At 37.3% G+C, this 27,892-nt stretch overlaps 1 protein-coding gene across 1 annotated transcript in view; it reads right to left on the bottom strand.

Moving 5' to 3' along the window:
- Nucleotides 1–27,892, bottom strand: part of CHIC2 (cysteine rich hydrophobic domain 2) — a 59,578-nt gene that overhangs the window by 6,172 nt on the left and 25,514 nt on the right. The gene's annotated exons all lie outside the window — the stretch shown is intronic.

Here is a 27,892-nt window from a genome sequence, read left to right as displayed (position 1 = left end):
GCCACCAGGATCAACTTGCAACTTGGTTCAGCTGCACTTTTCTTGCAAGGGAAAGAAAAAAAACATCTTACCACTATTAATGTGGTATAAAGAAGTACTAGTAATCAAATATGAAAATTTGCGTGTCAAGCAAGGATTAGCTAGGTGAAAAACTGTTAGGATCAAGCTGGGTTTGAACAGTTTAATGTTACATAATAAAATTTTAATATGTATTTAAAGTATCTACTTTAAATAGTTACATTACCTTTTAGCATATTAAACATGCTAAAGACACACCAAAGTCACATAGATGCCAATTATAATTCATAACTACCAATGAATTACGACTACTGCCTTACATTTTCCAAGCTTATGTCATAAAAATCGGAAAATCAACTACTTCTCTGGGTAATAATATGCCAATGACTAATTTATTACATTACTTTTTCTGAAGAGTCTTTTTGGCAAGAATTTTAAAGAAAAAAAATGTGCCCTTGTTAACAATGATCAGCAGACCTCACTTGTTTCTTTGTAAAGATAGCCTTTTAGAGGCAGCTCTCCTTTTAAATGAAAATAGGGCAGCAGTTATGGTCACACTTTTTGTTAATTTAGTTGCCAGTCAGCCCCAAATCAAAAGAAAATAAGGCTGCAGAGTGTAATTAACATTCAGTTCGGTCGTTTTGTCCCTTGTCTAGCCCCCAAGCTTTGTTAAAATTGCCATCTGAATGCTGAAGGCTGTAGGGAAATCGATTTGATTCTAATCGCACCATGAAAAGAACATGATCTAACTGCTTTCAGCCCTCCGTAAATCTGTACTAGGTCTTTAGCACAATGCAACTTCCAATTTAAAAAGCACTGAATGTCTCGTCAATGACTTTGTGAAGAAAAAAGAACAAGGAGCAGACATAAAAATTCCAATAGTTGTTTAAGCATTAAAGTTCATTTGCATCACAGCGAACCTGAAAAGGGCTGACCTCTCAAACCGCCTCTCAGGTCTATGAAGTTGTAGCCTTGACAAGCTCACATTGACAGAGCTCATTGACTCTGAAAGGCTACTCTATCAATGGTGAAAAATGGCAATAGGTTCTACTCTGAGCAGGCATCTGCCTGCCCACCCGCTGCTAAACCAATGGCAAAACCGATTCAAAACCTGAATCTACCTTGTAATCTTTCTTTCTAGGGCCTTTTAATAATAGATTAAGATTACTATACAATTTGAGGTTTTACTTTTACTGATGATTTTGGGGGTGGGTGGATGATGAAAGAACTAGAGCAGAACAAGTTTTCCAAGCCCACTGTTTTATATTAATGTATAAAATAGTACCAAAAGCTTAATACTACATTCTGCAAACACTTATTACTTAAAGAAAAAAATGTAGTTACCACCATCATTTCATCAGAAGTTTAAACCCATGCTATAATAAGAATAGATCTCATTATGATATATAGACACATACATACACACAATTTTAAAACTTAAAAATATTTACTTTAACTTAAATCAACTACTAGTATTTGAATAAAAGATAATTACAAAGTATAAATCTTAAATTCCAAAATATTTAAGTAGGAATTCTGAATTTCTTCTCTGTTTATAATTAGGAGTTTAATGATAGGGCTTGGTATAATAATTGTATCTTACAATATTTAAGAATTCTAAAACAAAGAAGCCCTGATATGCCACATTCTGAATAAGCATATAAATATAAAATATTTCTACACACTTCACAGTCTGAAGTAAAAGCTGTGAATTAGCACCATCTAATCTTGCTATAAGACTTCTTTCCTGCTTGACAGGTGAAAAAAAAAGCACTTGCACGTGCAGCTTAATTAATCATTGCACTTGACATCTCAATGATTTACAGTGAGGAGCAGGTGAGAACATACAAAACCAGAAAGGAACCCTTGATTTGAGTGGAACATTTCTAGCACACTAAGGTGACAAGTATATAGATTCTAGCAGTCATTTAAAAAAAAAGGAAAGAAACTGTGCCACAAATTATTTGTTAGTAACAACAAAAGCTCAAATTAAATAGAAAAAAAAAGGTTGAGCTACTGAGAATGTTTAATACTATGCAATTGTTGTTAGTTAAGAAAATCAAAATATATTTTCAAGATTAAATACAATACCAATTTGGCAGATACTAAAAAAAATGACACTTCAGCATTTATAAAAGCTACTTAAAAGCTTTTAAAAGAAAGCACTTTATAATTGTAGTCATCTAGATAAAAGTTAAAGAGTTTATGTCCACAAGGCTGTCAGGTAGCTATTTCTAATGAAATGTAAGATTCAACAATGTCGAACTCTACACTTGCTAACTGTGGACAAGCAAATCTAATCATATAACAACCTGTCCTTGGTTTTTAAATGTTTATTTCAACTCCAAATTCAAAACAAGCTGAAGCAAATTAACATGCATCAGAAAAAAATATGTATGGGATCTGTCAACATGAAACAAAGTACCAAAAAACACCATCTTTCAGTATTCCAGGCCAGTTTCTAAAAAAATAAGTCATCTTTAATTTTCTTAAGAGAATTTAGTGCTTGTGAAAAGCACCAGATTGATAGTCATGGGAACTAAAAATCTATTTAGCTGAAAGAACAGGGGAAGGGGCAGTGCAGGCTTTAGTGCAAGCTTCCCTACAGTGGGCCTTAATCCTTTTCACTGCTCACACCCTGGGGGTGAGGGGACAGGTTAGCGGTTCTTTACCAATGTAATTCTCGGTCTTTCTGCAAAAGATGATCAACAAGAAATGTAATTTTATCAAGTATTCTTATCTTTAATTAAAAGGACCAAGACCACCAACTCACAATATGCAGGCAAAACAACTTTTTTGTGTGAATGGCGTCATGTTACTAACCTGGTCTGGAAGTAGACAGCTCCAAGCATCTGGATCCCACCCATCTCCCTCAGCTCACTTTAAATAACCCTTTTTCTTTTTTAAAAAAAAAAACACATTTCTTCATTTCCACACTTTAGTGGTTATATTTTTCTCATTGGTGAACTAGTTTTAATACAGCCATTCAGCTTTGTGAAAGTAAAAATTAACAGGAGATTAAAAAAATATCATTTCAATTACTGAATAGGTATTAAACAGACTTAAGTTGAGCAACAAGTAGTAGTAACATAAGAATAGAAATTTTGGCTTCTATTTATATTGCCTTTGGTCACTTTTGATTTTTGGTAGAATTGTGAAAATAGGAAAAACATGAAAATGGAAAGAGAACTAAAAGGGCCTCAGTAATTCATAAAATGGCTAATAAGGTAATGATTAATCAGCAATATTAGATAAGACATACCCAAATAAGACATACCTTCCAAAGAAGCATCTAAAGTAAGCTTATAACAGCAAAGCACACATACACCTAGACAAACTCAATTACTGCAATAGAAAACTAAGATTTCCTGAAAATTCAAATTTGAATTATTAGGTATTTTTGTAATTTTTCCTAAATACTGTAACTTTCTTAGGAATAAATTATTAATATTATTCCCTATAAACAAATTAAATGCCATTAGACATAAATTAGTCTTCCAGGACAGCAAAGAACCATTTAGAAAATCTTTAAGGTATTAATCTCCTACTTTGCCACCACTATTACTTAAGAATTTCCTAATTCCCAATGACTCATTTAATCACAATCAATTGTTTGAAAACATGGTTTTACAAAGAAGTGGTTTTCTAGACATTACTAATAAAACCAATGGAAATCTCATAAATTTTAGAGTATTGAGAGCTAAAGAAAAAAAAGTGTAGAAACTGTAACAAAGTTCATCTTAATATTTCCCAATAAAATAGTATTATCAGTCTTTAGAACAAAAATATGCTATGATATGCTAATAAAATGTACAGGATACTCACTAATAACTCTTCATAAAAGTTCACCTATTTAAACCTACAATTAAAATGTATTTGAATTGGATTTATTCATACCATCACAAAATGGGAAAGCAAAATTTCAAATGTTCAATTCCCTACTTAAATTTTAAACTCTTAAATCTATAATGTATTAATTAACCTTTAACTAAAATGTTTTGAATATATTCATAATCTTGTTTTTAACTTATATTTTTCAAATAAGAATGCTATTTATCTTTAGACATCTGTGTAAATTGAATTTGTTAAGTAAAACAATGTCTTTAGCTGTAAGTTATTAGGGAGAAACCATATATAATTTAAAATGAATTATTTTAACATAAGAGAACTTAAGAGGAAATTATATTATTCACTTCTGTTCATTCTGGATTAATATGAAATTTTATATTCCAGTGATACGCAGAAAATTAAATAATTATATCACAGTATTATGCTACGTGAAAAACCTAGATTCACCAAAAAAAAAACTAGAATATGATTTCTCAAAAGGATTTTTAAACAAATTCCTTTCCTGTACATTAAAGCACCTTTTAAAATTTTAATATGAACATTAACTTTTAAATAATCTAGATATATTAAAACACCCACTGAAGTATCATGTACTATTTGTTAAAAGTAATATTTTTAGATAGAAATATGCTAAAAAAAAATTGCTAAAATTTTGTGAATCAAAAATATCCTCTTAGTACTGAGCAGTGTCTTAATAGGTGCTAATCTTAAACAGAATTTCATCAAGTTTACGATCTAGGCTAGTGAGAGAATATTAACTTGTTTAGGTTATACTGGCTATGAATTATGAAAGATAGGGATTCTCTCTCTGCAGAAAAAAAGAAACATGTACACAAACATGCACAATTTAAAGGGGGTTATCTACTAACTCTGAGTACCATTTCAGAAAATACTAACATTTTAAAAAACTAAAATTAAGTTTTGAGGTCCCCATCTGACCCATCTTCTGCCTGACCTATTTCCACTAAGCAATCATCCCACTCGGTCTCAAAGGGTTCTTTTGGTTTCCATAATCTAGTCAAATAAAAATGCGCTTGGGTTGGGGCAGGGTGCAGGAAGGGTCTCCTTGAATTTGGGCAGCAAATATGTCACTATTATTGTTAAAAAAAAATTATCCAAAAAATTAAGAGATAAAAATTAATAAATATAGTTTCAACTGACCACAGAATATTAGAAAAACTGTTCATAAGACAAAGGAATTTCACTATGCAAATAAAATAAAAAGTACGGCTATCAGGAATTTTTAAAAATATATGTAATTACAAAAGAAAGAATCAGTGCTTACTGTCAGGCCTCTGAGCCCAGGCTAAGCCATCATATCCCCTGTGACCTGCGCGTATACATCCAGATGGCCTGAAGCAACTGAAGATCCACAAAAGAAGTGAAAACAACCTTAACTGATGACACTCCACCACTGTGATTTGTTTCTGCCCCACCTTAACTGATCAATGCGCTTTGTAATCGCCCTCACCCTTAAGAAGGTTCTTTGTATTTCTCCCCACCCTTGAGAATGTACTTTGTTAGATCCACCCCCTAGCCACAAAACACTACTCTTAACTCCACCGCCTATCCCAAAACCTGTAAGAACTAATGATAATCCCACCACCTTTTGCTGACTCTCTTTTTGGACTCAGCCCGCCTGCACCCAGGTGAAATAAACAGCCTTCTTGCTCACACAAAGTTTGTTTGGTGGTCTCTTCACACTGACGCGTGAGACATTTGGTGCTGAAGACCCGGGTCAGAGGGACTCCTTAGGTAAGACCAGTCCCCTGTCCTCGCCTCACTCCATGAGATCCACCTACAACCTCGGGTCCTCAGACCAACCAGCCCAAGGAACTGGGTGGGTTCAAATCGGGTAAGCGGTCTTTTCACTCTCTTCTCCAGCCTCTCTCACTACCCTTCAATCTCCCTGTCCTTCCAATTCCAGTTCTTTTTCCTCTCTAGTAGAGACAAAGGAGATACATTTTATCCATGGACCCAAAACTCTGGCGCCAGTCACAGACTCGGGAAGACCGCCTTCCCTTGGTGTTCAATCATTGCAGAGATGCCTGCCTGATTATTCACCCACATTTCACTGGTGTCTGATCACTGCAGGGACGCCTGCCTTGGTCATTCACCCACATTCCCATGGTGGCAAGTCAACTGCGGGGATGCCTGCTTTGGCTCCTCACCCACATTGCAGCCCAGGGCTGCTCCCCACCACCCCGCTTCTCCGTGTCTCTACCTTTCTCTTTAAACTTACCTTCTTCACTATGGGCAACCTTCCACCCTCCATTCCCCCTTCTTCTCCCTTAGCCTGTGTTCTCAAGAACTTAAAACCTCTTCAACTCACACCTGACCTAAAACCTAAACGCCTTATTTTCTTCTGCAATACCGCCTGACCCCAATACAAACTCAATAATGGTTCTAAATAGCCAGAAAATGGCACTTTTGATTTCTCCATTTTACAAGATCTAGATAATTTTTGTCGAAAAATGGGCAAATGGTCTGAGGTGCCTGACGTCCAGGCATTCTTTTACACATTGGTCCCTCCCTAGTCTCTGCTCCCAATGCGACTCATCCCAAATCTTTCTTCTTTCTCTCCTGTCTGTTCCTTCAGTCTCCACACCAAGCTCTGAGTCCTTTGAATCCTCCTTTTCTACAGACCCATATGACCTCTCCTCCCCAGGCTGCTCCTCAACAGGCTGAACCAGGTCCCAATTCTTCCTCAGCCTCTGCTCCCCGACCCTATAATCCTTTTATCAACTCCCCTCACACCCATTCCGGCTTACAGTTTCATTCCTCGACTAGCCCTCCCCCACCTGCCCAACAATTTCCTCTTAAAAAGGTGACTGGAGCTGAAGGCATAATCAAGGTTAATGCTCCTTTTTCTTTATCCGACCTCTCCCAAACCAGTTAGCGTTTAGGCTCTTTTTCATCAAATATAAAAACGCAGCCCAGTCCATGGCCCGTTTGGCAACAACCCTTTGACGTTTTACTGCCCTAGACCCACAGGTGCCAGAAGGCTGTCTTATTCTCAATATACATTTTATTAACCAACCCACTCCCAACATTAAAAAAAGCTCCAGAAATTAGATTCTGGCCCTCAAACCCCACAACAGGACTTAATTAACCTCGCCTTCAAGGTGTTCAATAATAGAGTAGAGGCAGCCAAGTAGCAATGTATTTCTAAGTTCCAGTTCCTTGCCTCCACTGTGAGACAAACCCCAGCTACATTGCCAGCACACAAGAACTCCAAACACCCGAACTGCAGCTGCCAGGGGTTCCTCCAGAACCTCTTCCCCAGGAGCTTGCTTCAAGTGCCAGAAATCTGGCCACTGGGCCAAGGAATGCCCCGCAGCCCGGGATTCCTCCTAAGCCGTGTCCCATCTGTACAGGACCCCACTGGATATCAGACTGCCCAACTCGCCCGGCAGCCACTCCCAGAGCCCCTGGAACTCTGGCCCAAGGCTCTCTGACCGACTCCTTCCCAGATCTTCTCAGCTTAGTGGCTGAAGACTGACACTGCCCGATCACCTCAGAAGCTTCCTGGACCATCACGGACGCTCTGGGTAACTCTTACAGTGGAGGGTAAGTCCATCTCCTTCTAAATTAATATGGAGGCTACCCACTCCACATTACCTTATTTTCAACGACCTGTTTCCCTTGCCCCCATAACTGTTGTGGGTATTGATGGCCAGGCTTCTAAACCTCTTAAAACTCCCCAACTCTGATGCCAGCTTGGACAACATTCTTTTATGCACTCCTTTTTAGTTATCCCCACCTGCCCAGCTCCCTTATTAGATCAAGACATTTTAACTAAATTATCTGCTTCCCTGACTATTCCTAAGCTACAGCCACACCTCATTGCCACCCTTCTTCCCAACCCAAAGCCTCCTTCACATCTTCCTCTTGTATCCGTCCACCTTAACGCACAGGTACGGGACACCTCTACTCCCTCCCTAGCAACCGATCACATGCCCCTTACCATCCCATTAAAACCTAATCACCCTTACCCCGCTCAACGCCAATATCCCAACCCACAGCACGCTTTAAAAGGATTAAAGACTGTTATCACTCGCCTGTTATAGCATGGCCTTTTAAAGCCTATAAACTCTCCTTACAATTCCCCCATTTTACCTTGTCAAACACCTGACAAGTCTTATAGGTTAGTTCAGGATCTGTGCCTTAGCAACCAAATTGTCTTGCCTAGCCACCCTGTGGTGCCAAACCCATATACTCTATCCTCAATACCTCCCTCCACAACCCATTATTCTGTCCTAGCAAACCTACCTGACCCCATAGATCCTAATTCCTTTCGCCACTCCTCTTTCCATTCCTTAAAAACAGCCCTAGAAGCTGCCACCACGCTAGCTCTCCCTAACTCATCCCAACCCTTTCCATTACACACAGCCAAAGTACTGGGCTCTGCGGTCAAAATTCTTACACAAGAGCCGGAACCGCACCCTGTAGCCTTTCTGTCCAAACAACTTGACCTTACTATTTTAGGCTGGCCATCATGTCTCCGTGCAGAGGCTGCCGCCGCCCTAATACTTTTAGAGGCCCTAAAAATCACAAACTATGCTCAACTCACTCTCTACAGTTCTCATAACTTCCAAAATCTATTTTCTTCCTCCCACCTGACGCATATACTTTCTGCTCCCCGGCTCCTTCAGCTATACTCACTCTTTGAGTCTCCCACAATTACCATTGTTTCTGGCCTGGACTTCAATCCGGCCTCCCACATTATTCTGGATACCACACCTGACCCCCATGACTGTATCTCTCTGATCCACTTGACATTCACTCCATTTCCCCATATTTCCTTCTTTCCTCTTCCACATCCTGATCACACTCGGTTTATTGATGGCAGTTCCACCAGGCCTAATCGCCACTCACCAACAACGGCAGGCTATGCTATAGTATCTTCCACATCTATCATTGAGGCTACAGCTCTGCCCCTCTCCACTACCTCTCAGCAAGCCGAACTCACTGCCTTAACTTGAGCCCTCACGCTTGCAAAAGGATTACGCATCAAAATCTATACTGACTTGAAATATGCCTTCCATATCCTGCACCACCATGCTGTTATATGGGCTGAAAGAGGTTTCCTCACTATGCAAGGGTCCTCCATCATTAATTCCTCTTTAATAAAAACTCTTCTCAAGGCCGCTTTACTTCCAAAGGAAGCTGGAGTCATTCACTGCAAGGGCCATCAAAAGGTGTCAGATCTCATCATTCAGGGCAACGCTTATGCTGATAAGGTAGCTAAAAAAGCAGCTAGCGTTCCAACTTCTGTCCCTCATGGCCAGTTTTTCTCCTTCTCGTCAGTCACTCCCACCTACTCTGCCACTGAAACTTCCACCTATCAATCTCTTCCTACACAAGGCAAATGGTTCTTGGACCAAGGAAAATATCTCCTTCCAGCCTCACGGGCCCATTCTATTCTGTCGTCATTTCATAACCTCTTCCATGTAGGTTACAAGCCGCTAGCCCATCTCTTAAAACCTCTCATTTCCTTTCCATCGTGAAAATCTATCCCCAATCCGCCACTCTTGCCTCTCTCTTGGAGTGGATAGATGATCTTTGCTGACAGAACACACTCCAATACTTTCACCCTGATGAAGTCTTATTCTTTACTTTTATACTCATTCTTATTCTTGTTCCCGTTCTTATGCCACCCACTACCTCTCCCCAGCTATCTCTATCACACTATCAATCGCACTCACTCTCTCCTAGCCATTTCTAATCCTTCTTTAACAAACAATTGCTGGCTTTGCATTTCTTTTTCCTCCAAAGTCACCGAGGCCCTGACTTATTCACTGCTAAAAAAAGGGGACTCCGTATATTTTTAAATAAAGAGTGTTGTTTTTCTCTAAATCAATCTGGCCTGGTATATGACAACATAATAAAACTCAAGGATAGAGCCCAAAAACTCGCCAGCCAAGCAAGTAATTATGCTGAACCCCCTTAGGCACTCTCTAATTGGATGTCCTGGGTCCTCCCAATTCTCAGTCCTTTAATACCTGTTTTTCTCCTTCTTTTATTCAGACCTTCTAACTTCTGTTTAGTTTCTCAATTCATACAAAACCGTATCCAGGCCATCACCAATCATTCTATATGACAAATGTTTCTTCTAACAACCCCACAATATCACCCCTTACCACAAAATCTTCCTTCAACTTAACCTCTCCCACTCTAGGTTCCCACGCCGCCCCTAATCCCGCTCAAAGCAGCCCTGAGAAACATCGTCCATTATGTCTCCATACCACCCGCCCCCCCAAAATTTTTGCTGCCCCAACACTTCAATACTATTTTATGTTATTTTTCTTATTAATATAAGAAGACAGGAATGTCAGGCCTCTGAGCCCAAGCTAAGACATCATATCCCCTGTGGCCTGCACATATACATCCAGATGGCCTGAAGCAACTGAAGATCCACAAAAGAAGTGAAAACAACCTTAACTGATGACACTCCACCACTGTGATTTGTTTCTGCCCCACCTTAACTGATCAATGTACTTTGTAATCTCCCCCACCCTTAAGAAGGTTCTTTGTAATTCTCCCCACCCTTGAGAATGTACTTTGTGAGATCCACCCCCACCCACAAAACATTGCTCCTAACTCCACCGCCTATCCCAAAATCTGTAAGAACTAATGATAATCTCACCACCCTTTGCTGACTCTCTTTTCAGACTCAGCCCGCCTGCACCCAGGTGAAATAAACAGCCTTGTCGCTCACACAAAGCCTGTTTGGTGGTCTCTTTGCACGGATGCATGAGACACTTAGGACCAACAGGTAGAAAAAGGGTAAAGGCCAGGCGCAATAGCTCACGCCTGTGAGCCCAGCACTTTGGGATACCGAGAAGGGTGGATCACTTGAGCCTAGAAGTTCAAGACCAGCCTGAGCAACATGGTGAAAACCCATCTCTACAAAAATTACAAAAATCAGCCAGGTGTGATGGTGCTGCACACATGTGGTCCCAGCTACTTGGGAAGCTGAGGTGGGAGGATCACTCGAGCCTGGGAGGTCAAGGCAGCAGTGAACGTGTCACTGCACTCCACCCTGGGCAACAGAGTAAGACCCTGTCTCAAAAAAAACAAAAAATAGGAATTGTTTTAAAAAACAAGAAGAAAGGGGTAAAAGAAAATCACCTGCTGATGGATGATAACACAACTGGAGAAACAAGAAGAGATAAGGAACCAGCATTTGTGGATCCTCACTTTGGGTCTGACCCCATGTTGTGTCTTGCTTTTATTACCTTACTTAATCTGCACAACAAGCCTATATGGCGGCTTGGACTACTTTCTTTTTACATATGAAAACTAAAGCTTACAGAGGTGAAGAAATGTAAATCTATACTAGGAAATGATGGAGCTCGGATCTGAAACCAGGATTAAATGGCCTTCAATTTCCTGTTCTTTTCATCATGCTATAGAACTATTATAATACTATCACAAAAAAACAATTTTTTTTGTTTTTTTTTGTTTGGCTCACACCTGTAATCACAACACTGGGAGGTGGAGGTGGATGGATCACTTGAGGTCAGGAATTTGAGACCAGCCTGGCCAACATGGTGAAACCCCAACTCTACTAAAAATACAAAAATTAGCCAGGCATGGTGGTGTGCACCTGTAGCCCCAGCTACTTGGGAGACTGAGGTAGGAAAATTGCTTGAACCCGGGAGGAGGAGGTTGCAGTGAGCCAAGAGTGTGCCACTGCACTCCAGCCTGGGTGACAGAATGAGACTCTGTCTCAAAAAAAAAAGAATTTTTGTCAAGAACTTTTCTTTTTTACAGATATGTTATGGATATTTTACAGATATTATTCTGAGATGAATAAAGGAATGGCCCTAGTATACATCTACTAAACAAAGCTGGAAAACAGAGATAATAAATCTTTATACACCTCCTCCTCTGCCCTTCACCTTTTTTATTTCCTAGTATGCCAAACTCTGACAGTTTTTGTCTTTTAAGTATCATTTTAATCTGTTTACTTCTCTTTCTTGTCTACTTTTATGCCTTTCTCTTCTTGACTAATGCAGTCACTTCACTAAATCCACTCTTCTTCCTTTCACTTTAAAATCTTAATGATTTCATTTCAATTATATTTTACATACATTTGTTGTTAATTTCAAGGCCATTCATGATTTTATAAAGAAAAATTTTTGTAAATCGAACTTTTTTACAGATATTATCCTGAGACAAATAACATATGTATAACATGCAAGTTTTCTTAGCCACTAACAAGGCTATCGGCCTTGAATAATCAACTTACTCTAAAACTATGATTAATGTGTTCAAGAAAAGAAAGTAGAAAGCTGGATGAAAAAATGAAGAATTTCAAAAGAGAACTGGAATCTATTTTAAAAAACAGCAAATGGACACCCTAGAATTGAAAAATACGGTATCTCATATTAAAAACTCAGGTCACAGAAGACAGGTGCAAATCCTTCTATAAACCACCACACCAATATTATGTTCTAAATATTTACAGAGAAATGAATGTCAGCCAGCTGTTGACAAAACACATTTTCTAAGGATTCTAGCATATCTTTACAGTGCTACCTCTGCATTTTTAAGGCTCAAAGTTTACATTTTTATGAGTATCCTCTTTTATGATGAAAACTTAGTAATGCGGTTTAATTTTAATTAAAAACAAATTGTCACTAGTGTTCATAATAATGGCAGTAATTTACATAAGAATCTGTTTAAGTTTCAAGGCCAAAGCATTCTTTAAAATGGAACGGTAGTAAATGTATTCATCTAGTTATGAGAAATCTTTTATGCAGGACCCCTTTTGTAAAGGGACTGAAATAAGATTTCAAAAAGGTCAAACCTATTTCATTATTCTGTATCTTATAATGGGGAAGATAGTGAAAAAGGGGCAAGAAACCACAAATTAAATGCCTAGGGCTAGATAAAGAAAACCCAGTTCTTTCATTCAGAGTTCCTGTCCCATCTTTACTGCATGGGACATGCACTCATTACATGTCATTCTCAATCTCTCTAAAAGTAAATACACAAGTTTCAAGAAAGGATCTAATACTAGAAGAAAAATAACTTTACCAGAAGTTATGTAAACTTATTTGCTAGGGAGTAGGAACCTAATAAATAACTTTTCAAAGACAGGATGTTGATTTTCATTTGTTTTTATAAAAGCAAAACAGAAGCAAAAGCAATATATCAACTCTTGGTTGTCCAACTATAACTTTGTATAAAATCTGCTTAAAATGTATATTTTTCTCCTATACCCACTTTACCTGCTTTACAGTTTCTTTCCTTTACTGTTTGTGTCTTCAAGAAATACAAACTTATTTAAATATTAAGAAAAAATACTTACAAAGAAAAATCTGCTAAAAAACTAAAGTACTGCAAAAGTTAATATAATAATGCTTGGATATTGTTACCATTTATCAATCAACTGGACAAATTAGGTAAATTATAACCCATAGGCCTGAATTTCCTAACTTATGAAATCTTTTAAATTCCTTCCAAAGCTCTAAAACCTCTTCTCTGCTGGTAGGTATAAAGTCAAATTTTAATAATAAAAAATAGCTTGATTTTTGTAGCTCTTTAAAATAGTAAGAAAAGCATGAAATTTTGAGCTGTAAGATTGGAATTCTAGTTTGGCTTAACTTTATAAACTGGGAGATCTCAAATAGGTTACTTGACTTCTGAGCCTCAGTTTTCTCATCCTTAAAATAATCTGAACATCTGATTTGTAATTTTGTAAGAATACAGTACATGTAAATTGATTAACTCCATCCCTGGAAAAGAGTGAGTAAGGACTCAACTTTCTGATGTTACCATGATATTTTCCACATAGGGTGTTATGAAGATTAAATTAAAAGAGAATGTATGTAATGTGCCTTGCTAATAGCCGGTATACAATAATTATCTTTCTCTTCATTTGTTCCTTGTAGTCTATTATTTCATTGCATATCAACACATATTTTCCATTTTATAGCAAAATCTTTCAAGTTAAACATCAGGAATTTAGCCATTTGGAATAACTGGTATTATAAACTAAGTGTTTCTATCTTAAATTACATTTAAGTAGGTGCAAAAGTCAAACATTGACTGGGCGCAGCGGCTCACGCCTGTAATCCCAGCACTTTGGGGGGCCGAGGTGGGCAGATCATGAGGTCAGAAGATTAAGACCATCCTGGCCAACATGGTGAAACCCCATCTCTACTAAAATACAAAAAATTAGCCAGGCGTGGTGGTGTGCACCTATAGCCCCAGCTACTCTGGAGGCTGAGGCAGGACAATCACTCGAACTGGGGAGGTGGAGATTGCAGTGAGCCAACATCGCGCCACTGCACTCCAGCCTGGTGACAGAGCGAGACTCCATCTCAAAGAAAAAAAAAAACAAAAGTCAAACATCAAATATGATGTGAAAGGTTTTATTAAGTGTAAAAGTAAGATGTTTCTGATTTAAATACAAACCATAACTCAAGTTTGTTTCTCTAAATTTACTCGACAGAAATTTCTCTATGTTCTATTTTATATTGCTAAGTCTATCACTGTACATTAGAACAGTATAAACATCCCCTGCACAAGAAAGATCAGGTTCCTGAAAAACCTCTGTAATAAAATCATATGAAAGACAAGAAATATAGGGTAATGAAGATTAAGACCATTATTGACCACATGAATATTTGTTATATTTACCAAAATAAGGCAAATTGGATAGCATTCTAAAAAAATAGCATTGATTTTCCACATCTTCAATCAATAATAATAGCAGTTATAAGACTACATTTCATTCATCATTCCTTGTTCACTAGAAATTACTTGGGATTCTCACTTCACTAGAATTTCAATATAATTTCAAATTTGTTCTGCCTTGTTTCAATATCTGTAATATGTTGTTAGAGGTATTTTTCTTTATCTGATTCTTCATCTAAATGTTTCTTTCTCATTTTATGACTCAGAGTTACTGACTATAAATGGTCAATCCCAAACACAGAGTAAATCAGTTCTGAAAGTTTTGGATAATTTTTAATACATCGGTATAACTGAATAAGGATATTTTATATTCCTCCCATATACTAATATTCTTAGCTTTCTGCTTATGATTCCCCCAGGTTCACTTTCCTTTGAATTTCTTTAAGTCTTACAAAGTTGCAATCTAACTTAAAAACAAAACTTTACTATTCACTTCTCCCATTTAGATTCTCAACACTACTACACCCCTAACCAGAGTAAGTCACAATTATTGGATAACTAAACTTGAACTTGAGAGCAAAGATATTCAGAAGAAACATAAGTAAACTAGAATCTCAACTAAAAAAAAATACAGTGAACTGGATTACCATTTATTTGTATGCATACCAAATACTTTACATGAGAGAAGTACAGGCATCTTAGCCAAAGTTTCAAAAACTAAATAGCAATTATCTTTAAAAAAATTCAGAAAAGAAAAAACCTAAGAAACCTATATTAAAATATTTATTACAATGATGGCCAGGTGCGGTGGCTCATGCCTGTAAATCCCAGCACTTTGGGAGGCCGAGGCTGGAGGATTGCTTGAACCCAGGAGTTAAAGACCAGCTGGGGTAACCCAGAGAGACCTCATTTCTACAAAAATGTTTTGTTTTAAATTGGCCAGGCATGGTGGTGTGTGCCTATAGTCCCGCCTACTTGGGAGGGTGAGGTGGGAGAATCACTTGAGCCCAGGAGGTCCAGGCTGCAGTGAGCCATGATCATGCCACTGCACTCCACTCTGGGCAAGAGAGTCCCTATCTCAAAAGAAAAAAAAAATATATATATATATATACACACACACACACACACACACACACACACATATACAATATATAAATGTATAAATCTATATTTATAAAATATATAAATATATATACACACATATATATATGTTTATATTTACTAAAAATGCTAATTTTTTTTTTTTTTTTTTTTTTTGAGACGAAGTTTTGCTCTTGTTGCCCAGGCTGGAGTGCAATGGCACGATCTCAGCTCACTGTAACCTCTGCCTCCCAGGTTCAAGTGATTCTCCTGCCTCAGCCTCCCAAAGTGCTGGGATTACAGGCATGAGCCACCGCACCTGGCCTAAAATGCTAATTCTTAGGCTTTAAAATAAAAATTAACATTGAGAATTTGTTTTTTTTTTTTGAGACGGAGTCTCACTCTGTTGCCTAGGCTGGAGTGCAGTGGCGCAATCTTGGTTCACTGCAACCTTTGCCTCCGCCTCCCAGGTTAAAGCAATTCTCCTGCCTCAGCCTCTTGTGTAGCTGGGATTACAAGTGCGTGCCACCACTCCTGGATTCTTTTTAAAGCATGGAAATAGAAATAGTTTATAGACCTACAAAGCTCAATTTTCAGACGATTACACATTTTTGGAACTGGAAAATATGTGAACAATCAGCTGGCCTGTCCTTTGCTCAGATTAAAAAGAAAGGAAAAAAAAAAACAAACCTAACGTTGAGAGAGGTTTTAAGCGACTCTCTCAAGGTCACCCAGCTTCAAACATTGGTTTACTATCCTTTATACTGTATCACACTGCTCCTACAGCAGTAAGAGCTCCTATTACTTATTCTAAAAGGCAAGATGCTTCTATTTATCAGGGAATCTTCTTCTGATTAGTAAGCACCATATCTTATGAAACATTATGATCTTACTAATGCCAGGATTTTAAAGGCCAGATGAATACATTTATTCAACAAATATTTATTGAACACCAAGTAGAGGCTAGGCACTGTGAGAGCACTCAGGATACAGTAGTTAAGAAGACAAACACTGAGAATAATAATACTAAAATGATAATAACAATAACTACATTGAACTAAGCACCTACTATGGGCAAAATACTATATTAAGTAGCCTACATGTACTTGCTTTTTTTTTTTTTTTTTTTTTTTTTTTTGTGAGACAGAGTCTCACTATGTAGCCTCAGGCTGGAGTACAGTGGTGCCATCTCAACTCACTGCAACCTCCACCTCCTGGGTTCAAGCGATTCTGCTGTCTCAGCCTTCTGAGTAGCTGGGATTACAGGCACGTGTCACCAAGCCCAGCTAATTTTTGTATTTTTAGTAGAGACGGGGTTTCACCATGTTGGCCAGGCTGGTCTTGAACGCCTGGTCTCAAGCAATCCACTTGCCTCGGCCTCTCAAAGTGCTGGGATTACAGGAGTGAGCCACAGTGCCCGTCCCACTTGCTCTAATTCTTAAAACAACACTACAAAGAAGGGTTTAGAGTGAGTGGTTTGATAAGTGTCGCAGTCCAATCCAGCTAGTTCTACCACCAAAATGCAAGTTCTAGCCACCACATGTTACAGGCCACTTCCCTATTCCTAAATGAATGATTTCCTGATATAATTTTAAATATAAATAAAAGCACAAAGGAAATGAAAATATGCAATATTTTTAATAAATCCATATAGAGACCACTTTTAGAAAGTGGCATAATTCTGGTTAGCATATCTAAAAGAGTAAAGCATTTTTATAAAGGAGATAAGACAACTAACAAGGTTAAGAAGTTGGTGTGTAAACAGTCTAAAACTTAGGGTTCTTTACTCAGACATGATGAAGGCTGAAAGCATATATAAACAAAGTCTATAAAGTCATTAAAGTTGCAACAGGAAATAAATGTACAAAATCTTAGAAGACTGAAGACTGAAACTAACAGTTGCTTAGGATGGAAGACAAACCAAAACAAAAACATACTATGACACAGTATATAGTAAAATTATGAAACATTTCTTCAAAAAGTGAGCAAGCTGAAGGCACATACAATACGTGATATCCATTTAGTTGAATATAAATTTTCTAAGCTATAATACTATTAATTCAGGTACAGCCAAGAAGCAAAGTATAATAAAAATAAGCTTTACAAAGAAAATGTCATAAAATCTATTTAATAAAGCTGAAGCATTTTATTCACTTGTAAGTTTCTCAGGTTCTTACAAAGAAACCTACTAAAAGATCAAAGTTTCCTGTTTTACTGACTTCTAAGCATTGATTACTCTTTGAAACTATCTTGAATTTATTTTCCTGCTTTTGTCTACTGTTTAAGTCCACAAGAGAAATCATTTAACCTAGGCATCTGAAACAGTACCAAGCCCACAGTGCTGCTTCAGGAATATTCACTGAATTAATCAACAAATGAAATGCAGAGAATAGCACACTAGCAGAATAAAGAAATGGTAGCCAAACCTAGCAATTTCATAAGACGAATATGCTTATCTTCCTAGATTATCAACTTTACTCAATGTTGTTATTTTAAATAGTCTATTAAAACAAATATATACCATGTAATAGAATGTAAAATTCAAATGAATGTTTAAGATATGAGATTTCAAATATATTTTGTGACTGCTGGTGGCTATTTCATATTTCCAGACCCTAAGGACACATTTTTATTGTCTTCTGTTATCAGAGCTACTTCATGAAAAACAAGAAAAGTACCTACAAGCTTACACTATCTCTGTACCCACGTAGCCAGCTCTCTGAATAGACTATATGCTCTTTAAGGAGAACATTCATATAACCCTTCCTCCCTTCCTCCCTCCCTCCCTTCCTTCCTTCCTTCCTTGAGGAGAACATTCACATAACCCACCTTCCTTCCTTCCTTCCTTCCTTCCTTCCCTCCCCCCTCCCCTCCACTCCCTTCCCTCCCTTCCCTCCCTTTCTTCGTTTCTTTCTTTGTTTTATTTATTTATTTATTTATTTATTTATTTACTTATTTATTTATTGAGACAGAGTCTCACTCTGCCACCCAGGCTGGAGTGCAGTGGTACAATCTTGGCTCACCGCAACCTCTGCCTCCTGGGTTCAAGCGATTCTCCTGCCTCAGCCTCCTGAGTAGCTGGGATTACAAGCACGCACCACCACGCCCAGCTGATTTTTGTATTTTTAGTAGAGACGGGGTTTCACCATGTTGGCCAGGCTGCTCTTGAACTCCTGACCTCATGATCCACCCACCTCGGCCTCCCAAAGTGCTGTGATTACAGGCATGAGCCACCGCGCCCAGCCTTAGTATAGACTTATACTATCCCTGGCACCTAACATGGTACATATATGTCAAGAACACCTCTATAAAAAGAGGATGTTTAGACTTCCATTTTCAGCCAAGATGTAGCAATGGACACCAGATTTACCTTCTAACTTGAAACAACCAAAAAAAGACAAAACATCTGAAATAGTTTTCAGGACATGGAAAAGGAAAGACAGTGATCCCTGAGAAACCAGAAACAATTTCGACAAGCCTTACAATTTCCCAAACTCCCTGACTTAAAGCTTCCAGGCCACAGAAAGCAGGAGAAATCAGGCAAAGCCTAGGGACTCCCTAAGTTAAAAAGATAGAAGTGAAAGAATAGGAAGACCAGGGCAGCTAGAAGTCACAGAGCGAGTACCAGAGGAGAGTGCTGAACAGAGAACGAACTCCAGAGATCTGCAGATAGTCCTTACTGAATATCAAGGTGAGTAATGAGCAAGTAAAGAAACCATCAGAGGCAGATAAGATCCTATGTAAGGCAAGGCATGGTGGCTCATGCCTATAATCTTAGCACTTTGGGAGGCTGAGGTGGGAAGATTGCTTGAGCCTAGGAGTTCGAGACCAGCCTGGGCAGCATGGTAAGATGCTATCTCTACAAGAAACAAAAAATAAAAATAAAAATCCAGCATAGTGCCTCTTTCTACCAGCCAGACTAGAAAATGTTCTAATTCAGAGTACCCAGAAGGGTCTTACTTCACGAGGGCACTATTCTGGATCCTCAAGAAGTGAAAAACAGAATTACCATATTTCTAGGTATATACACAAAAGAACTGAAAACAAGTCCTCAAACAAATACATGCACATCCATGTTAATAGCAACAACTGCTAGTGGAAACAGCCTAAATGCCCATCAACTGATGAATAAATAAATTGTGAGATATACATATAATGGAATATTATTAACCCATAAAAAATGAAGTACTGATACATGCTACAATGTAGACAAACTTGCAAAAAATTATGCTAAGTGAAAGAAGCTAGACACAAAAGGTCATATATCGCATGATCCATTTATATGAAATATCTAGAATCAATAAATCCATAGAGATGGAACACAGACTGGTGGTTGCCTGGGGCTACAGGGAAGGAGTAATGGGGAGAAATTGCTTGATGGGTAAGGGTGTGATTCCGTTGTGGAGTGATGAAAATGTTTTGAAACTAGATAGAGGTGGGAGTTGCACAATACTGTGAATATACTAAACATCACTGAATTGCTCACTTTTAAATGGCTATGTTACACGAATTTTACCTTACTAATTATTATTTTCAAAAATAAGAAGGCAGGCCGGGCACAGTGGCTCACACCTGTAATCCCAGCACTTTGGGAGGCTGAGGCGGGCAGATCACGAGGTAAGGAGTTTGAGACCAGCCTGACCAATATCATGAAACCTCAACTCTACTAAAAAAAAAAAAAATACAAAAATTAGCCAGGCATGGTGGTGCATGCCTGTAATCCCAGCTACTCAGGAGGCTGAGGCAGGAGAATCACTTGAACCCAGGAGGCGGAGGTTGCAGTGAGCCAAAATTGAGCCACTTTACTCCAGCCTGGGTGACAGAGTGAGACTCTGCCTAAAAAAATAAATAAATAAATAAAGCAAAAAATAAGGCTAGGTGTGGTGGCTCCTGCCTGTAATCCCAGCACTTTGGGAGAACAGGGCAAATGGATCACTTGAGGCCAGGAGTTTGAGACCAGCCTGACCAATGTGGCGTAACCCCGTCTCTACTAAAAATACAAAAATTAGCCACGCATGGTAGCGCATACCTGTAGTCCCAGCTACTGAGGAGGCTGAGGCAAAAGAATCACCCGAACCCAGGAGGCAGAAGTTGCAGTGAGCTGAGACTGCGCCACTGCACTCCAGCCTGGGAGACAGAGTAAGACTCTGTCTCAAAAAAAAAAAAAAAAGAAAAAGAAAAAAGAAAGGAAAAGAAAGAAGAGAAAAAAAGAAAATAAGGCAAAAAATGAGAAAAAATGTAAATTTAAAATCTGATTAAAAACACAAACAGCAAAATGAAAGACGAACCTAGCCATAATGATGATCACAAGAAATGTAAATGGATCAAAATCCCTAATTAAAAGGCAGAGATTGTCAGATTGAATAAAAAAGCAAGACCCACCACTGCCCATAAGAAACAAACTTTAAATAAAGGGAACAAATAAGCTAAAAAAGTAAAAGGATGGAAAAGATATACCATGCTAACATCAATCAAAAGAAATGGAATGACTACGAATATTAGACAAAGTAAATTTCAGAGAAAAATACAGATCAATTTTATAATGATAAAGAGGTCAATCACAAAAATCCTGAAAATTTATATACCTAATTATAGAGTGCCAAAATACATACAGCATAAGCTGCATGAATAAATACACAAACCCAAAATTATAGTCAATCCATAGAAATGCATTTAAGGAACTGAGAAACTGCCAAAAGTGGAAGTACTATTATTTTATGATCTCACACTACTGTAGGATAGATTCTGTTCTGCTACATACTTGTCAACATTTAGTATAGTCTTTTAAAGAGTTTGGGTATGTGTCCCCTCTAAATCTCATGTTGAAATGTAATCCCCAGTGTGGGAGGTGGGGCCTCGTGGAAGGTGATTGGATCATGGGGGCAGATAACTTCACAGGTTGGTGCTGAGTTCTCTCAAGATCCGGTTTTTTAAAAGTGTGTGGCACCTCTCCCAACCCCGTTGCTCCTGCTCTGCCATATGAGATGCCTGCTCCTTTTTATCGTCCACCATGATTATAAGCTCTCTGAGTCCTCCCCAGAAGCTGAGCAGATGCCAGTGCCATGCTTCTTGTACAGCCTGTAGAACCATGAGCCAATTAAACCTCTTCATTATAAATTATCCAGTCTCAGGTATTTCCTTATAGCAATGCAAGAACAGACTAACATAGTCTTTTTAATTTCAGTCCTTCTAATAAGTATCTAATGTTATCATTATGGTTTTAATCTGCATTTTTCCTAATGGTTAGTGATGTTGAGCATCTGAAAAAATGCTAATTTTTCATTTACATATCTTTTTTGGTGAGGTGTCTGTTCTAAATTTTTGCTCAATGTTTCTTCAATTGTTTTCTTATTGTTGAGTTTTGAGAATTCTTTATATATTCTGGATAAAAGTATCTGCTTTGCAAAGATTTCTCCCAGTCAGTAGTTTGTCTTTAAATCCTCCAATAGTTTTCAAAAATGGAAATTTTTAACTTTTATGGCGTCCAATTTGTCTGGTGTTCTTTTAGGGGTTGTGCTGCTAATGTTATACCTAGTAATTCTTCCTAAGCCCAGGTCACAAGGATTTTTCTCCTATGTTTTCTTCTAGAGTTTTATAGGTTTAGGTTTTACATTTTAAGTTAAACTTTCTATTAATATACGGTTTAATGTACAGATTGAAGGATTTTAAAAAAATATATAGGCATTTAATTTTACCAATTACATCTCTTTAAAAGACTGTTCTTTCTTTACTGAATTGCCTTTCTACCTTTGGTGGAAATCAGTTCATAAAGGGGTCTATTTTTTGGCTCTGTCTCCTCTGTTTATCTGTTTGTCTATCTTGATGCGAGTACCACACTACTTTGAGTATTGTAGCTTTATAATTATGTCTTGAAATTGGGTAGTGTTGGTTCTCCAACTTTGTATTCCCTTTTCAGAGTTGTTTTGCTTTTGTAGGTTGTCTGTATTCCATATGAATTTTAGAATCAGTCTGTCAATTTCTAAAAAAAAAAAAAAAAAAAAAAAAGTCCTGCTGGGAATTTAGTTTGGATTGCACTAAATCTATGGATCAGTTTGGAGAAACTGGCCACTTAAAAGTAGTTCCTCACCAGACGCGGTGGCTCATGCCTGTAATCCCAACACTTTGGGAGGCTGAGCTGGACAGATCACCTCAGGTCGGGGGTTCGAGACCAGCCTGACCAATATCGAGAAACCCTACCTCTACTAAAAATGCAAAATTAGCCAGGCGTGGTGGTGCATATCTGTAATTCCAGCTACTCGGGAGGCTAAGGCAGGAGAATCGCTTGAACCTGGGAGGCAGAGGTTGTGGTGAGCTGAGATCACACCAATCCAGTTCAGCCTGGGCAACAAGAGCAAAACTCTGTCTCAAAAAAAAAAAGTATTTCCTCTTCTGACACATGAACCAATATTTTCCCCCATTTACTTAAGTCTTTTAAGTTTTTTTCTGAGTGGTATTTTGTAGATTTTAGTGTGTCTTATATATGTTTTTTTCAGCTTTCTCTGTAAGTACCTAGCATTTTTATGCTATTTAAAAATTGTTTTTCATTTTAATTTTTTATTTTTTGTTGATATGGTATAGCTTTGCTAAACTGACCTGTTAGTTTCAAGAGTTTCTTTAAAGATTCTATTGAATTTTCTTCATAGACAAACATGTCATCTGCCCATCAAGACAGTATTATTACTATATTTGTTGCTTTTTCTTGCCTTACTGCCCTGGCTAGAATCTCCAGAATAACATTGATTAGTAGTAGTGAGAACATACTCTTGGCTTGTTCTTGATCTTAGAAGAAATGCATTCGGACCTTCATTATTAAGTGTCATGTTAATTGTAGGGTTTTTGTAGATGTCCTTTATCAGCTTGAGGAAGTTTTATTCTATTAGGCTGTGAGAGTGTTAATCAAGTATACATGCTGGATTTTGTCAAATGCTTTTTCTGCCACTTTAGAGACTGTTGTGTGGTTTTTCTTTTTAGTTAAGAAATATGTTGAGTTACATTCATTGCATTTTTGGATGTTAAACCAACCTTACTTACCTTCCTGGGAAGGACAATGTACTTGGCCATGTGTGTTTTTCTTTTCATGTTTTTGTTGGACTTGATAGGCTAAACGTCTGTTTAGAAGTTTTATATCTATGTTCATGAGGAACATTTTTCTGCAGACTTTTCTTTTAGAATATCTCTGTCTGGTTTTGGCCTCAGGGTAACGATGGCCTCATAAAGTGAGCTGGGAAGGGTTCTTTTCTCGATTTTCTAGAAGAGTTTGCGTAGAATAGGCATTACTTCTTCCTTAAATTTTGTAAGAATACACCAGTAAAGGCATCTGGGCCTGGAATTTTCTTTGTTGGAAGTTTTTAAATTACAAATTCAATTTACTTAATTGATATGGGACTTTTCAAGTCATCTATTTTATCTTGGTTAAGCTTTACAGTTTTTGTTTTTCAAGGAATTTGTCCACTTTAAGGTGTTGAATTACAGGCATACAGTTTATAGTATTCATTAATCATTCTTTCACTATCTTTAAAACCTCTTAGTCTCATCACCTGTTTCATTCCTGAAACTTAATTTATCTCTTCTTTCTCTTTTCCCCACTCTGGCTAGAGATTTATTAATTTTATTGATCTTCTCAAAAGTTTGATTATTTCTATTGATTTTATGCTTTATATTTCATACGTTTCAGTCTGACCATTATTTTTCCCCCTCCTTACTTTGGATTTAATTTGCTCTTGTTTTTCTAATTTCTTAAGATGAAAACGGAGGTCATGGATTTGAGGCTTTCTAGTGTAGACTTTCAGTGGTGTAAATCTCCTTCCTTGAACACTGCTTTAGTAGTATGACACAAATTTTGACATTTTGTGTTTTAATCTTCATTTAATTCATTCTGCTTTTAAATTTCCCTTTTGATTTCTTTGACCAATGAGTTATTTAGAAGCATTTTATTTAGCTTTCAAATATTTGGGGATTTTCTAGCGATTTTTCATTTACTGATTTTTAATTTAATTTTATTGTGGTCAGATAACCTACTTTGTATGTTTTGAATCCCTTTAAATTTATTAAGACTTGTTTAATTACTTTGAATAAGAACTATCTCAGTGATCTGTATGTATTTGAAAAGAATGTGTATTTGCCTATTGTTTGGTTAGAGTGTTTTATAAATGTCAATTAGGTTAAGTTGGCTGATATCTGTAGGGATTTTCTGTCTACTAGTTCTATCAGTTATCAAGACAGTGGTACTAAAATCTCGTTAGGCTGTTCTTGCATTGCTATAAAGAAATACCTGAGACTAGATAATTTATAATGAAGAGGTTTAATTGGACAGGCTGTACAAGAAGCATGGCACTGGCATCTGCTCAGCTTCTGGGGAGTACTCAGGGAGCTTATAATAATGGTAGAAGATGAAAGGCAGCAGGCATCTCATATGGCAGAGCAGGAGCAACGGGGTTGGGGGAGGTGCCACACACTTTTAAAAAACCGGATCTTGAGAGAACTCAGCACCAACCTGTGAAGTTATCTGCCCCCATGATCCAATCACCTTCCACGAGGCCCCACCTCCCACACTGGGGATTACATTTCAACATGAGATTTAGAGGGGACACATACCCCAACTCTTTAAAAGACTAACTAAATGTTGACAAGTATGTAGCAGAACAGAATCTATCCTACAGTACCGTGAGAACATAAAATAATAGAACCTCCACTTTTGGCAGTTTCTCAGTTCCTTAAATGCATTTCCATGGATTGTCCCACAACCACAAAAAAAAGAAAGGAAAGGAAGCTAAACATACACATGACATATGACCAAGGCATTCCACTCAGGAATTTTTACTCAAAAAAAAAAAAAAAAGTGTATGTCCCCAAAAAGACCTGAACAAGAATATTCACAGCAGCTTTATTTATACAGACCAAAATGTCCATCAACAGGTAAATAGATAAACAAATGTGGCATAGCCATATAATAAACATTATTCAGCAATAAAAGGGAATGAACTACTGATACAACAACATTGTTGAATCTCAAAATCATAGTAAGTAAAAGAAAAAGGGGCCGGCCAAGCACGGAGGCTCACACCTGTAATCCCAGCACTTTGGGAGGCTGAGGCGGGTGGACTGCTTGAGCTCAGGAGTTTGAGAGATGAAACCCTGTCTCTACCAAAAATACGAAAATTAGCCAGGCGTGGTGATGCGCACTTGTGGCCCAAGCTACTTGGGAGGCCAAGGTAGGAGGATGAGTGGAGCCTGGAAAGTCTGGGAAGGCTGTAGTGAGCCATGATCATGCCACTGAACTCCAGCCTCAGTGACAGAATGAGACCCTATCTCAAAAATAAATAAATAAAAAATAAAATAAGAAGACAAAAAAAGAATGCATATTGTATGATTTCATTTAGATAAAACTCTAGAAAATGCAAATTAATCTATAGTGCCAGAAAGCAGATCAGCACTTGCACAGGGAAGTTTCTGGAAATGATGAGTATGTTCACTATCTTGATGCACACAAGTGTATCAAAACTCATCAAATAATATACTTTAAGTATGTGTAGTTTATTGTATGTCACTGACACTTCAACAAAGCTAGTAAAATATAAATAAAAGTTTTGAACATGCCATTACCAAAATACACTGTATTCAAGGCTGTAAAATAAAACACATTTAAAAGAACTGATATCACACCAAGTATATGTTTTAACAGTAATAAAATTAAACTAGAAATGAGTAACAGAAAAGTTTCTGGTAAATCTCCAAATATTTGGAGGTTAAACAAACTTCTTGATAATCCATGACTCAGAGAGAAAATCACAAATACTTTGAACCAAAAGAAAACAAAAATACTATATAAAAATGTGTAGGATATAGTCAAAACAGTGCTTTAGAGGGAAAGAGCATTAAATGCTTATACAAGAAAAAAAGAAAAGACAAATCAATGACTTCTACCTTAAGAAACTAAAAAACAAAAGTAAATTATATCCAAAGCAAGGAGAAGAAATAATAAAAACAAAAAATCAATGGAAGTGAAAACAGAAAAACAACACAGAAAATCAAGAATAAAGCAAGGAGTTTGCTCTCCTCACTCCTATTCAGCATTTTATTAGAACTCCTACACTGTGAAAAAGAAAAGGAAAAGAAAAAGTACACAGATTGGGAATAAAACTGTCATTATTTTCTGACAACATAGTTATCTCTGTAGAAAATCCCAAGGAATCTACAAAAAAGTTCCCGGAATTTAATAAGTGAATTTGGCAAGGTTGAAGGACATGACGTTAATATGCAAAAATCAACTGTATTTTATGTACTAGCAGTGAACAACTGGAAATCAAAATTTAAAAAACAATACCATTTACAATAGCTCCAAACCCAAAGAAATACTTATGTATAAAGCTAATAAAACATGGGCATAATCTATATGCTACGCAAAAAACTACAAAGCTCTAACAAAAAAAAAGTCAAAGACCTAAATACATGGAGACTATGTCATGTTCTTGGTTTAGAGGACTTAATATTGTTAAGATGTCAATTCTCTCCAATTCATCTGTAAATTGAATGTAATTCCAATCAAATACCAGTGTTTCTTATAGATATTTGACAAGCTAATTCTAAAATTCATAAAGAAAGGTAAAGAAATTAGAATAGCCAAAACAATCTTGAAAAATAAGAAAAAAATTGAAAGGCTCAATATACCTGATTTCAAAACTTACTATAAAGCTACAGTAGGCTGGACGCAGTGGCTCACATCTGTAATTCCAGCACTTTGGGAGGCCGAGATGAGAGAATCGCTTGAGCCCAGGAGTTCGAGACCAAACTGGGCAACACAGCAAGACCCTGTCTCCTTTTTAATTAAAAAAGAAAAAAAAGCTACAGTAAACTAGACATTGTGATATTTAATCAAGATAGACATACAGATCAATAGAACAGAATAGAGTATGGAAAGAGACCTACACAGGTATTGTTGACTGATTTTTGACAATGTACAATGGCAATTCAAGGGAAAAAGGATAGTCTTCTCAACAAATGGTACTGGAAAACCTAGAAAGTGATATGCAAAAAAAAAAAAAAAAAATTTGACCCATACCTCACACTCATATAAAAACCTGAGTCAAAACGGGTCACACACCTAAAAGTAAAGAGATCACAGGAGAAAATTTTCATGACCTTGGTTTAGGCAAATTCTTAGATACAGCACAAAAGTACAATCTATTTTTTTTTAAAGCGATGAATTCATCAAAAGCAAAAGCTTTTGTTCTGCCGAAGACATTGTTGGAGAATGAAAAGACAGCTACAGACTGCAAATATATATTAGCACATA

The sequence above is a fragment of the Gorilla gorilla genome, chromosome 3 (assembly GCF_029281585.2).
Source record: "Gorilla gorilla gorilla isolate KB3781 chromosome 3, NHGRI_mGorGor1-v2.1_pri, whole genome shotgun sequence".
Classification (NCBI taxonomy): domain Eukaryota; kingdom Metazoa; phylum Chordata; class Mammalia; order Primates; family Hominidae; genus Gorilla; species Gorilla gorilla.
The sequence above is the reverse complement of the archived record's forward strand: the minus strand, read 5'-3'. Positions and strand labels throughout refer to the sequence as shown.